The sequence below is a fragment of the Giraffa tippelskirchi genome, chromosome 2, assembly GCF_054371585.1.
Source record: "Giraffa tippelskirchi isolate mGirTip1 chromosome 2, T2T-mGirTip1v1.2.pri, whole genome shotgun sequence".
NCBI lineage: Eukaryota > Metazoa > Chordata > Mammalia > Artiodactyla > Giraffidae > Giraffa > Giraffa tippelskirchi.
In genome coordinates, this window is record NC_137276.1 from 58,309,575 (window position 1) to 58,324,342 (window position 14,768).

The 14,768-nt window shown below is 46.2% G+C and overlaps 1 long non-coding RNA gene across 1 annotated transcript; it reads left to right on the forward strand.

Annotated features, from left to right (window-relative positions):
- The first annotated feature begins 13,072 nt into the window (after nucleotides 1-13,072).
- Nucleotides 13,073-14,547, forward strand: LOC145535453 (uncharacterized). Its single transcript, XR_014075420.1, has 2 exons — nucleotides 13,073-13,680; nucleotides 13,833-14,547. It is a non-coding gene; the product is annotated as an uncharacterized LOC145535453 (long non-coding RNA).
- The last annotated feature ends 221 nt before the right edge of the window (nucleotides 14,548-14,768 follow it).

Sequence of the window (14,768 nt, forward strand, 5' to 3'; positions counted from 1 at the left end):
TGGCTCTCACTGTGACCCAGGGCAAATATAGTGTGTGTGTTAACATGCTATAGCATTGAGCATCCCTGGGCTATCAGGTTGGGTGGAGACTTCCTTAGCTGCAGTCCCACATGCTCATTTTACAGGTGGGAAGTCTGAGGCCCAGGGAAGGTGAGTTACAATGAATCTTCTTGTTTCTTATCTCAATCCCTGTCTTCCATTTCTGTAACACCAGCCCTCAGAGCAAACACTCAAAGTGTTTTCTTCTCTTTGCTTCTGCTTTCTAAAGTGTCTAAATATATTTCACTTTTATAATTAGAAAAAGAGCTATTACAATAATGCAAATCCATGGCCAATTTTTTCAAGGAAATGCAGAAAAGTAAATGTTTCAAGGGCTTTTGAAGAAGGCACAAAATATAGCAAGTAATAATTACATCAAGTTTATGATCTATATGATTTTAAAGAAATTTTAGTGATCTTTCTCCATGGACTGTGGGAGAAACCTAAACTCCTCAACCCAACATCTAAAACCTTTTCCTGTCTGTTCTTAACCACCCATTTCCCAGTCCCATCAGTATTCATACATCCTCTGCTCAAAGCAACCCCCTACCAGCTTTTTCTCCCTCCAACCCTGCATGCCATTCTTCTAATTTCCAGTTACTATCTCTGAACTTTCTTCTTTTAATTAAAAAAGAAAAACAAATTAGCAATAAAGTCATTTCCTCATCTCACTTAAAAAGTCTGAAGGTGGGCAGGGGTTTAATGATGGTGTCAAGGTCCAGGCTCTTTCTGCTTCAACATCCCCAGCATGCTACACGTATACACTCATATTTATTGCCTCACGGTCACAAAATGGCAGCCACAGCCCCAAGCATCAGCTCTGTGCTCAAGGCAAAAAAGTGGAGAAGAGAAGCACTAGCAAATCTCTGTCATCAAAAAAGGTGAAAGCTCTCCCAGAAGCCCCAAGCTGACTTTCTGAGGTGGCCAGAACTTATCATGTGACCACTCCTAGCTGCAAGGCAGTCTGGAAAAGTAAACATCAGTCAAAAGGGAATATGATTGCTTGATGGGCCCAGACAAACCATGATTCATCTCTAAGGGGTAGGGTGCACTGTCATTCTGAACAAAATCAAAGTTTTGATAGCAAAGAAGTGCAGAGTAGCTTTTGGGGAGGCATTTTCAAGTGACTTTCTGGGCACTGTGTTTTGTGGCTAAAAACTTCTCTGTTCTTGATCTTACCCACATCCACGTGGGTAATTCCATCTAATGACCCACCAATCCATTGATTCTCAATTTATCATGAGAGGCCAATACTTCCTGGGTTGGTCTCCTGAGTTCCAAATCCCTCATCCAGGCTTGGCCGTAGGTACCCACTCCCCCTTGCCCACCACCTGGCACAATTCCACCAGCAGACCCCTCATCCCTAGTCTTACTCTCTGACTTCAACCCTGCATCTTTCCAGATCTTTTCACTCTTTATGCATGTGTTTGTTTTAGTTGTGCGTGCATGCTAAATTGCTTCAGTTGTATCCTACTCTTTGAGACCCTTTGGACCATAGCCCTCCAGGCTCCCCTGTCCATGGGATTCTCCTGGCGAGAATACTGGAGTGGGTTGTCAAGCCCTCCTCCAGGGGATCTCAACACAGAGATGGAACCTGCCTCATACGTCTACCTGCACTGGCAGGCAAGTTCTTTACCACTAGCGCCACCTAGTTAGTTCGACTCTAACCAACTCTTTTATCCTCTAACCCAGAGTTGCAAAATTTTTCTTAAAGGGCCAGATAGTAAATATTTTGGGCTTCCCTGGTGACTCAGATGGTAAAGAATCTGCCTCCAATGTGGGAGACCTGGGTTTGATCCCTGGGTCTTTGTGGGCTATACAGTCTCTGTTGTAACTACTCAGTTCTACCTTTGTAAATAGAAAAGCAGCCAGAGACACTGCATAAAGAATAGGCATTGCTGTGTCTAATAAAACTTTATTGACCAAGCAGGCAGTGGGTTGCATTTGGTCTCAGGGCATAATTTTCTGATCCTTGCCCGTCCCTTCCTGCTGCCTTCATTTGGATAGCTCATCTAGGCTTCTTGGAACTTTGCTTCCACCCTCCTCTTCAGACCCCTTGGCATCTTTACCACTATACTTAGTCACATCATTGTGATCTAGCTGATCTTTAATGAGACTTCTGGAGGTCAAACTCTAGGATAAGTGGTTTATCTATGAGGTGGAAAACATTAATCCCATTTGTCTGATGGAGCTCAAATGAGAGAGAGGAACTTGCCCAAAGTTGCACCATAGTGAATGTCCTCCAAATCCATACCATAGGCCAACACACTCCCCTGCTCCTTCCCCCAGGGGTGGCCTCCTCCTGCCAGACGTGACTCAGGGTCTGTAGGAGTACTCAGTCTGCTGATGGAGAGGTCTAGACTTTCACCTGAGCCCCTGGACCCTGACGTGTTCATGGTACAGTCTCAGCTGAACCCTCGGCCAAGCCAGCCCTCTTTCCTGGACTCAGTCCCTCCCACTCTGCTTACGACTACCCTTTGCCCTTTCCTATCTTCGTCATCACCCCAGGATGTCACTGAAGACAGCAGAGCCACGAAGTAAAAACAGTCGCTTGGCTTCTGCCTCCCTCCCCACCCTCTCATTTCTGTGTCAGACCCCCTTCCTCTCCATCTCAGAGCAGATCTCCCGATCAGGTCTTAACTTCGATCACAGAGCCCATCTTTCCCTGCCTCGCTTTGTTAATTACTCCTGGTTTCCTGAGCAGTCCTTCACCACTGTCTGTAATCCTACCCTGTCTCCCTCATCTTAAAGCAATAAACAAACATAAAATATAACAGCCCTCAGCTCAGTTTGCCCTCTAGACACCACTTCTTTTGTCTCCTTCCTCTCACAGCCGAGTGTCCAGACATAAGAGCCTCCCCTCATGATCTCCACTGTCTCATCTCCCATTAACCCTTAAACCTGCTGAAATCACGTGTTCCCTTTCTGTTCTTCCCTGAAATTGCTCCCACTGAGGTCACCACATGACCTCCTAATTGCTGAGTGCCAAGGGCTTTTCAGTGCCCCATCTCTCCTGGCCCATCTGTGCCACATGACCTTGTACCACATTTCCTGTTTCTTAACACCGCTTGCTCCCTGGTCCTTCTTCCCTGTGCTCCCTCCTCCAGGCTCATCCTCAGTGTCCTTGCTGGTTCCCCTTCCTCAGCCTTTTGCATTAGCTTTGTCCTCTCAGGGGCTCTGTCCCTGGCACACCTTCCCTCTGGGTGAGCCTGACAGTTCTCTCAGCCTCGGGGATCACTCATCTCCAGCTACCTCTCCAGTGGGTCTCTCGAGTGCAGTTCTCCCTGCTGAGCTTCAGACCCAAATATCTGAAGGCTTCTAGAAACTTCCAGCTGGATCAACATGCCAACATTGAACTTAAGATCTCTCCCCCACCCCATCCTGCTCCTCCTGGAAGCCTTGTTACCCCAATGGCTGCAGTATCAATTCAGTCCTACAAGCCAAGAGTTGAAAGATATCCTAAGATTGTCTCTGTCTCTCAGTCCCCACATAAGACTGGCGGCCAGATTCTGTAGATTCTGCATTTTTTGTCTCTCCAAATCCAATCCATCCCTTCTGACTCAGCTCTTCTGTTTACATGTCTCTTGGGAGTAATGTAATTGTTTGACTCAGTGTCTACACTTGGGCTGTTGGCAACAATCATTCCGATGCATGGCTTCCAGTCCTCACGGATGCTGGCTTCTAAGGGCAGCAGGATGCTCCCCACAGCTCAGGAGTCCTTCATTTGGGGTTAGTTGACCCCTTTTCTCAACCTCTGACTCAAACAACTGACTCACTCCAGGAGCTGGATTGGCCACAAACTGCCTGCCTTCTCCCAGGCTACTCTGAAAAAAACCCTAGGCTCACTCAGGATCTTTCTACCCTTCCTTTTTGAACTTTCATGAATTAGTCCAATATGAAATGTGTCACTACACACGTGGTAAACCACTCAAATATTAAAGATATAAACAGACAAAGAACTCTTCTTCTCCCCAGAAACATCTGACCATCCCAGTTTTCCTGGCAGGGGAAATGACTGTTACCACTTCTATAGTTTTTCAGAAATGCCACTTTGTTCGCATGCATAGACATGAGAGTTTCCAGCCTGCATGATGCAGCTCCAGAGTCACATGTGATTATTTAAATTTAGATCGATATTAATTAAAATTGAAATTAGCAATTCAATGCCTTATTCACACTGGCTGCACGAACAGCTTCACTAGCTGAAAGTGGCTCGTGGCTACCCTCCTGGACTGCCCCGGTCCATCAGCACAGAAAGTTCTAGTGGATAGCATCTAGTGGATAGCATACAGTACTGTGCATCTTGATTTTGTAAGAAAAAAAAAAGATTTTATCTTAATGCCTCTACCTCATTCTTTAAGATTATTGCTGCTGCTAAGTCACTTCAGTCGTGTCCGACTCTGTGCGACCCCATAGACGGCAGCCCACCAGGCTCCGCCGTCCCTGGGATTCTCCAGGCAAGAACACTGGAGTGGGTTGCCATTTCCTTCTCCAATGCATGAAAGGGAAAAGTGAAAGTGAAGTTGCTCAGTTGTGTCCGACACTTAGCGACCCCATGGACTGTAGCCTACCAGGCTCCTCTGTCCATGGGATTTTCCAGGCAAGAGTATTGGAGTGGGGTGCCATTGCCTTTTCTGAGATTATTGCATATCACTAGCTTTTTAACCAAGGTCCTTAGTGATAGACATTTAGGTTGTTTTCAGACCTTTGCTGTTACAAACATTCTTACCACAGACTTTATATACATACATATTTATGTCCATGCACGAACGTGTCTACAGGATGCAGTTCTACAAGTAGACTTGCAGGTTCAAAAGGTTTGCAAATTTTTACATGCTTATTGGAAAATTTTCCTCATGTGACAGTTACTCCATAACAGTAATTCTTCTTCAACTTCTTCAACAATGCATATTATTGAGTTTTTTGGTTTTCAATGTAATAGGTGAAACATTATACCACGTTATTGTTTTACTTTACATATTTAAAAATATGACAGATTATAGGTCATTTATGTTTGTATTTTTTCTCTGAAAAGCCCTTGCCCTTCCTTTACATTGGGTTGCTATTGTTGTTGATTTTCCTTATTGATTTACAAGATCTCTCTCCATATATTAGCTCATTGTCAGATGGGTTAATTACAATTCTTGTAATCTGGGTTTGTTTCCACTCTTCCTCCTTGCCAGGAAAGAATTGTTTCACACTAATGTGATTAGCTTATCAGTATTTTAGTGGCTTCTAAATTTTGTCTTAGAAAAGCCTTCTTTAATGTTACAAAACATACTCCTATTTTCTTTTATTTATTTTATTTCTTAACTCTTTTCTTTCCAACTTATCAATGTGGTGGTGGCATATTATCCTTTAGAAATATATTTGTGTTCTCCTTGCTCATATTTTCTTTATGGTTTTGGATTTATATTGTCTGAAAGATAGGACTATGGTTTTTTTGGTGGTGGTGTTCTTTTTTTTTTTAGATTTTGTTTTTACTATTATATTGAATTTTTAGATGCATTTTATTTACTTTTTAAAAATAATTTGATTTATTCATTTGTTTTTGGTTGCACTGGGTCTTCGTTACTGTGCAGGCTTTCTCTAGTAGAGAGCGGGGCTCCTTTCTAGTCACAGTGCGTGGGTTTCTCATTGGGGTGGCTTCTCTTGTTGCAGAGCACACACTCTAGGGTGCTTGGGCTTCTGTAGTTGTAGCTCACGGGCTCTAGAGCACAGGCTCAAGAGTTGAGGTGCATGGGTTTAACTGCTTCACGGTATGTGGGATCTTCCTGGATCAGGGATCGAACCTGTGTCTCATGTGTTGGCAGGTGGATTCTTTACCAGTAAGCTACCAGGGAAGCCCTTTAGATTCATTTTAGATTCTCTTTTTTCCTCCCTGCAGTGTTCAGGAACACTTTCAATAGCATTGTAGTCATCTGTTTCTTGAACTTGTGATGGACTTCTACCTGTGAAGCTGTCTGGGTCTAGTACTTTAATTGTTAGCAGCTCTTTGAATACTTTCTCAGTTTCTTCTTTGGTGATTGGACTATTTAGAGTCCCTATCTTTTCTGAGGTTACTTTGCATCATTTGTATTTCTAGAAAATCACTGGTTTTGTTCAAGTGTTCAGATCTATTTTCAAAACTGAGTAATGCTATCATTCTTTTCATTTCCTCTCTATGCAGTTATTTTCCCATTTTCGTTTCTAATTATATGTGCTTGTGCTTTTTTCCTTGATTCATTTAGCTAGTAATATATTTATTTCGTTTCTTCACAATATCCAAACAGACACAGGTTCAAGGTCCATTCTGGTTTTGACTTCCTCTATGACCTGTGAGTACTCTTGCCTGGAAAATCCCATGGACGGAGGAGCCTGGTGGGCTACAGTCCGTGGGGTCGCTAAGAGTCGGACATGACTGAGTGACTTCACTTTCACTTTTCCCTTTCATGCACTGGAGAAGGAAATGGCGACCCACTCCAGTATGCTTGCCTGGAGAATCCCAGGGACGGCGGAGCCTGGTGGGCTGCCATCTATGGGATCGCACAGAGTCGGACACGACTGAAGTGACTTAGCAGCAGCAGCATGACCTGTGTCTATCACAACAAACTGTGGAAAATTCTTAAACAGATGGGATTACCAGACTACCTTACCTGCCTCCTGAGAAATCTGTATGCAGGTCAAGAAGCAACAGTTACAACTGGACATGGAACAGCATACTGGTTCCAAATTGGGAAAGGAGTACGTCAAGGCTGTATATTGTCACCCTGCTTATTTAACTTATATGCAGAGTATATCATGCGAAATGCCAGGCTGGATGAAGTACAAGCCGGAATCAAGATTGCTGGGAGAAATATCAATAACCTCAGATACGCAGATGACATCACCCTTATGGCAGAAAGCGAAGAGGAGCTGAAGAGCCTCTTGATGAAAGTGAAAGAGGAGAGTGAAAAAGTTGGCTTAAAACTCAACATTCAGAAAACTAAGATCATGGCATCTGGTCCCATCACTTCATGGCAAATAGATGGGGAAACAATGGAAACAGTGAGAGACTTTATTTTCTTGGGCTCCAAAATCACTGCAGAGGGTGACTGCAGCCATGAAATTAAAAGATGCTTTCTCCTTAGAAGAAAAGCTATGACCAACCTAGATAGCATATTAAAAAACAGAGACATTACTTTGCCAACAAAAGTCCATCTAGTCAGAGCTATGGTTTTTCCAGTAGTCATGTATGGATGTGAGAGTTGGACTATAAAGAAAGCTGAGAGCCGAAGAATTGATGCTTTTGAACTGTGGTGTTGGAGAAGACTCTTGAGAGTCCCTTGGACTGCAAGGAGATCCAACCAGTCCATCCTAAAGGAAATCAGTTCTTTATATTCATTGGAAGGACTGATGCTGAAGCTGAAACTCCAATACTTTGGCCACCTGATGAGAAGAATATACTCATTGGAAAAGACCCTTATGCTAGGAAAGATGGAAGGCAGGAGGAGAAGGGGACAACAGAGGATGAGATGGTTGGATGGCATCACTGGCTCGATGGACATGGGTTTGAGTAGGCTCCGGGAATTGGTGATGGACAGGGTAGCCTGGTGTGCAGCAATCCATGGGATCGCAAAGAGTCGGACACGACTGAGTGACTGAACTGAACTGAACTGATGACCTGTGTCTATACTGCCCTCTAAAAACCTCAGGGCAATGTCCAGACCCCTGATCTCTGCAAACAGACCTTCCATCTCTCCTCCTGGCTTTGGCCTTGATTTCTTTGTCTGCAGATGCTTCCATACTTCACAGCGTTCTCTGGCCCCCAGATCTATGGCTGCACTGCTTCTGGTGCCTGAAATGCCTTTCTGTCCTTTCTCTTAACCTCTGCTCAGTGAACTCCTACTCATTCTTACGAACTTAGCCCCTATGCCCCTTCTAGAAACTTGAATTTCTGTTGGCCCACCTTGGTAGGGCCCTCCTTCTGTGGGTTCTCATTCCAGCCTGGCCAACCTCTCCTGGCCCCTGATCATGTCTGCTTGCAAATCTGACTTCCCCACTGGAGTGTGAGAGCTCTGGATGTAGAGGGCTGTATTCTCCATCTCTGCATCCCCAGTTCCTAACATGGGGCCTGGCCAAGAGTCGACAGGCAGCAGCGTTTGTGGAAGAAAGACAGGAAGGCTGTAGATAAACACAAACTATACAACAAACGCATCCGGGGATTCTCACAGGGATTTTCCCTGTTGGCATCTTCTCTGCTCCCAGCCCTCCTGGGAACAGCTGAAATCCAGGCCTGTAATTCTTACACCAGTTATATTGAAATATTCAATGTCTAGAGAACAGCAGTTGTTCAGCACTGGGCTTAGGGGCTGTCAGCACCCCTGCTTACATGCTTCCATGTTTCCAAGGCTGAATTTGTCAGCTCCAGCTTGCATGCCTGGCTGATACGCAGGGAGCCTCACTCACTGCTAGAGCAGACTTTCCTGATGGTCCCGGGGGCTGCCGCATTTCTTGGCCTTCCATTAAATCCAATGCATATTTTCAAAACACTTATTTTGCACCCAGCTCTCTGCTCTTACGTGGTAGTGCCCTCTCTGCTTGAAGAGACAACAAAGATATTGAAACGAGAGACGAGTAGACTGGAGGCAGAGTAAGGATGAGTGAGGGAAGAGGTTGATATGACTGCAGGTCCCAGGCCTTCTGTTCCGGCTCATTTTGAGCTAATCCTCAAAGCTTGGCCTTCATGGTTGTTTTCCTGCTTCTCTTCTTCTTTCTTTTTTTCTTTTCTTGGCCACTCCGTGGAGCTTGCAGGATCTCAGTTCCCCCACCAGGGATTGAACCCAGGCCACGGCAATGAAAGCCTGGAATACTAATCACTAGGCCACCAGGGAAGTCCGTTCCTGAATCTCTTCTGACGGGCGATGGCCAGGCCTCACTGATCGCTCAGTATTCTGAATACTGTTTCTTCCCTTCCTTCAATCCAAAAGAAATGGAGAAGTATGAAAGGGTTTCCAGGAGGGAATGAGGTGATCAGATTTAGGTTTAGAAAGATGGAGTTGGCTGCCACTGGAGAATGGGTTGGCGGTGGAGTGAAGGAGACAGGGAGACCATAGGAGGCTGTTCCAGTCTTCTTGGGGATAGATGTGGGTAGCCCGCAGCACAGTAGAGCTACAGAAATGGAGAAGGGAAAAGATTCAAAGGGTGTCTGGGATGAACTTCCCTTTCTTTCCTGGTAGGACTGAGTGCAGAGGGAGAGGGAGCCATCAAGGCAGACATTGGAAGGGCTTTTTTGGGGAGGGAGCTGGCCCCCACGGAGGAAAGGAACACTTTAGCAAAGATGCTTCAGAAGAACACTGGCCACCTCTGAGAATGCCTGCCTGCTTGCTTTTTTTTTTAAGCCGTAGCTATCAAATGTATAGTGGTTTTTCTAGATATGGGGGAAGATAAAGGGAAAATTTTTCCCATATCTGAGCTATGAATGTCCCATCTTCTCTGCTGTAGCTCCATGGAGGGCAGGGCCATTTCTGAGCACAGACCCTAAATTTCCTTTGCACAGTGACTCAACATGCATCTTCTGAGTCCCTCCTGGTGACTGGGCCAGGCAGCACTGTTACTCTGAATCACCCTATGAGTGAACTTCCCTGGGGGTTTCACATTCTATGATATGCAGAGAGAGATATAAAGAGAGTGTCCTGAGACCACAGAGGACAGCGTATCCAAACCTGAGGGAGATGAGGAAGGCTTTATAGAGGTCTTGAGGTATGAGTAGGAGTTTGCCAAGGAAATAGGGGATGAAGAATATTCCAGGTGAGTGGAAAACAGAAGTATAGGCAAGGAGTGGGGACTAGAGAATATGGTGAAGTTGGAAAGGGAATGACTAGCGAAGAGATTGAACCAGAGGCTGTGGAAAGTTCCTAAAGGGCCTAGAATACCATGTTCCAGAGGTTGAACTTATCTTTGAAGCATAAATAGGTTTCCTTTTGTTCATCATGCTCATCTGATTGATAATGGTTGCCTGGAATATGTGTTAAGAAGGAATCTGAGGTGGAGTCAGGGGAAAAGGAGGACAGGATTAGTTGTGATGCCTGCTTGGCTGCAGGAGTGGAGTTGGCTGTCTGGGTGTAGGGATTTGCCATCTCTGCTGTAAGAGGTGAAGAGCCACTGAAGGAAGGTAGAGAGGGTGGGGCTGAGGAGTGAGGGCTCAGAATGTGCGCTGGAGAAGATCAGCTGGAAGCCCTGGGGAGCACGAGTTACTGGGAGGCCAGACTAAGGCCATGTTGCCAATGAGCCAGCAGCGAGTGTGAAAATATCCGAGGAGCAAATGAACTACCAAGTGTCTGCAAGGCGAAGGGTAGACCTTATTGTAGCTGCTTCTGTAATGAGGGCGTGCAGGAAGAATAAAGAATTTCAGCACAAACACTGTCAGTCTCCCTCTCCCCTTCAACAAAAACACCCAGGGTACAAAAAGCCACAGATACACACACACACACACACACACACTGACCCCACGGAGGGGCACTTTCTACCTCCCTTTCTCTGCTCCCTGTGAAGTCAGTGCATAATTACCGGAAAGCATTTTTGACTGAATTTTAGATGAGCATTTTGACAAAATATAATATTGGAAACAATCTTTATCAAACATTCATGTGTCGTGTGAGAGATAAAGCCCGGAATCCATAATTCATATGGCGTGTGTATTACCAAGTGTGCATGAGAGGCTGAATTTCAATGAGGCAGCCTGAACAATATTTTCTGCCAGACGCGGGCTTTCATCATTTACATTATTCACTAGGTTTTCCAGAACAGTAAATCTTAAATATATATTTGTGTTGGGAAGAGCTCGTGTGCGTGTCTGTGTACACACAGAGGGACGCACACCCGTTTGGGCACAGAATCGGCGGACGCACGTTCCAGCTGGAGGGGCACACAGTGACAGCAGGGAGGCTCGGCACACAGGGTTCCTCCTGGAGCACAGCCCACGTCACCATGGACTCCACGGCTCGCTGCACAGGCATTAAATCCACCCACCCGTTGTCTCCCTCTTCAGATCCATCCAGCATCTCTCTTGGAACCCTAGAAGGACCCACAGTAGGTGCCTAAGAGCAGAGCTACTCTAAGTTGACCTTCTGGGACTAGTCAGGCAGAAATTGTTCATGTCTCCAAAGCTCAGGATTAGAATGAATGATGCTTACATCATCATTAAATCTTCAACAGCAGCTTCACAGTTGGTGGGACAGTCTCTGTTTATACAGGGAACGCCATCTTTCTAGAGTTTGTCCCCATCTGTCTCCTAAGAGTCAGAAGGCTCAAAGGTCCTCCCTTGGTTGAAGTGAGATTTATTTGTATTATAATTATCACCCACTGTAGCTGGGCTAGCCCATGAGATCCTACAGAACAAGTATGATTCCCGGAGTACCAAGCAGAGTTTCAGATCCCTGGAACCTTTTCTTTCCTGGGCTTTGTTCCTTTGACTTCCACTCACCTGGCTTGTGTGGTGGGTGCAGAGGTGCACCCAAAGACTCTCCACAAGAGTTGCTGATTCTCCTGTTGCCAAGAGTGCTACCTGTCAATGGTTCAGGCCGCCTTCCTGAGAGGTTGGGGCTCTCCCATTCAGCCAAGGGCCTGTGGGTCCGCCACCAGAGAAGCCATAAACAATGACTTCCCAACTGACCTCCACTCCAGGAGGAAAATCGTGCTGATGATTCCTGAATCCTAAATGATGCTAAGATTTGTCCAGGTAAATCACTACTCCCTTTGACCTAAAAAGAAAAGCTCTGTTAGTTTTCCTTTCTCAGGATTAAGGAAACTCTTCCTTTGGCTTTACAGGATGTGAAGTCTAATACCTAACCTCATATAGACTAAGGTTAATTATTGTAAAAGAAAAAAATTCTTGCTCAGGAATTGCCCTCAACAGAAGGGATTGGCTGGCCCAAGGTTTGGCCCCTCCCTGGTGGCAGTCACAGCCAATGACAGGTAGAAGCACCTCTGAAAAGTCATTCTCAATTCTAGAATTCCTGTGAGATGCTTGAGGCTCTGTTGCAAATGCACTGCAATTCAACAATGCCCAGCCCTGCCTTTCTCAGTCCCCACATGAGTTGATGCAAAGATATGTGTTGGTAAACTTCCTGCATGCCAAGCTTCAGGGCAGAGTCTTGGGGATCCCATGGACACTGAAACTGGGAGTGGACTGAGGAAGTGGACCCCAAATGGGAATGTGGAACTGGATCCCCTGCTGGCCAACAGGCAATGAAAGAGAAAGTGTTTGTCGCTCAATCGTGTCTGACTCTTTTCCATCCCATGGCCTGACCCCTCCAGGCTCCTCTGTCCATGGAATTCTCCAGGCAGAATACTAGAATGGGTTGCCATTCCCTTCTCCAAGAGATCTTCCTGACCCAGGGATTGGACCCAGGTCTCCGCAATGCAGGCAGATTCTTTACCGTCTGAGTCACCAGGGAAGCAATGAAGACTCCATTATTTGTGGTGGGTGCAGGACTGGCCTGTGCAATTGTTAGACTTTTTCCTGCTGGAGAAACTGGAATGGAATGCTGGTGGAAGGGAATGCAGGGTAGGGTGCCTATCTCAGGAGGTTGCAAGTATTGGGGAAATTAATAATTATAAGGACAATGGAGTTGTATGGCTCTTGCCGAGTCTGATTGATGGATTGGAGAAAGGACAATGGGAACCTGTAGATGACTGGGCTTCCTTGGCTACATATACAGAGAAAGATTCACTTGTCCAGCAGCTGGAGAGAAGAGACTGCTGAGCTTCAGGACCCAGACTTAATACTAAGCGTGGAGCTCAGAAAAGACTACCTTCTGAATCCTCGTCTGGGGTAAGCTGGCGATGCCAAGGTCAGAGCCCTTATTTGAAAGGAGCAGAACTGTGAGGCTCAGGGTCAATGAACTTGAGAACTTTGAAATCCCAGACCTGCTGAGCTCACTTCCTGCCATTAAAGTCTAGTGCCGCCACCCCCATCCCCCGCCTTGTTTGAAGATGATGCAGAGGCTTCCACCTCACACAACAACATCTGTCTGCTCAGGAACCACCCCCATTCTCCTCTGGAACATTCTCCACTGGCCCAACCACCAGGTCACTACACAAGCTAGCAGAGGAGGGGCGACCTGCTAGGGGAGGAAAGGAAGTCAGGACAGGAGTATGTGTGGGGCCCACCATGCATACTGGCAAGACCCCAGGGTGTACACATGGCAAACTGAGGGCTCTGAATTGGGCTGATGGAATGGAAAGCCGGATGAGTGAGTTTATCAGTGTAGAAGCCCCTCCCTTGATAACAGGATTTCACACCCGGAGGAGGACCCTGGGAAATGATGCTAACATGCTGCTTGGGAAGCTCTTGGAAACTGGGAAGAAGATATGGCCCACACTATGTGCAGTAGAAATGCCAGAATTACCATGGCAGATGGCAGGAAAGGGAATCAAAAAACCCGTGAGTTGTGCTGGAGAGGATATTCTATGTAAGGCCGGAAACTCCACCAGCTGACGGTTCCGCAGAATGGCCTGGACGACACGCCATTCATCAAAGCGATGCGAGACGCACGGGGTGGGGGAGGGGGTAGAGGAGGTGCCAGCTCCGGGGAGGAGTTCACGGGGGGTGTGGTCTGCAGACCAGGCGTGGCCATAGGAGAAATCCATACAGACTCGCTCTCCCGTCAACAGAGGCCGGTAGGTGGGCGTGAACACAATGATTACAGTGACCAGTCAGGTCAGAGTGGCTGCCAGACAGACCTGACCTGCAAATATATGGGTGTGACTGGAGAGCACGGTGTCCCTAGGGCAGGGCAACCGAAGGTAATCGACTGTGCTGTTTTTTTCAGGACTGAGGGGGCTTCCCGCTGCAGGTCTTCCAGAGCTAAAACCAAGACAACCTTCCTCGAACTGGATGACGTGGTCACCCTCTGTCCTGACAGAAGCATTGCTGAAATCTACAAAATCAAAACAGTTGAAAGTTGAGTGATCAGGAGGCTAAAAGCAGTTTCAGCAAAAACAAAGGCAAAAACTCCATGACCCCTTTGCCCAGTTTCTGGATCTGAGTCAATTTTCAGGCTAGGAACCCACTGATTGAAGGAGAGGCTGGGTGCCTATAAAGAGGGCCTCTGCATCACCATGGATACTGAGTTCAGTGATGACTACCCTAGTTCTCTGGGTATTTATATACTGAGGAATGACAAATACTCAAATTTGACATTGATAAACAGTGACCCAATGTCACCATTGCCATTACCATTAGAGTGGGTGCTCATGAGGTCAGGTTATAAATACACTCTTGGCACAGATCTGACTTATGTGGATCCACAGCTTTCACTGAGCCACTCTGGGGACATTTCCCTGGTCTCTGAATGCACAGTTGTAATGGACATACCTGGCAGCTGGCAGATCCCCTGCATTGATTCCTTCGACTCTGGGGTATAAGGTATCCTAGTGGGAAAGATTGAGTGGAAGGCTCTGAAACTTCTCCACTCCCCCACCGCAGTGAAAATGGAAAGGAAAATGGCAGAGATTGGTGCCCTCATTAAAGTCCTTAAGAATGTAGAGTGGTGGTCCTGATCATTTTATCACTTAATTCACCAGTGGGAGCCTACAAAATTGAGATTGGTCATGAAGAATGAGCATGTACTACCACAATTTGACCAAGTAGTAGCCCTGATGGCAGCTACTGTGATTCTGCTAGAGCAGGTAAAAGACATCTCTGAGACATGGTGATGCTCACTTGACTATACCAGAAAGGGCAAGGCAATTTACATTATCATGGG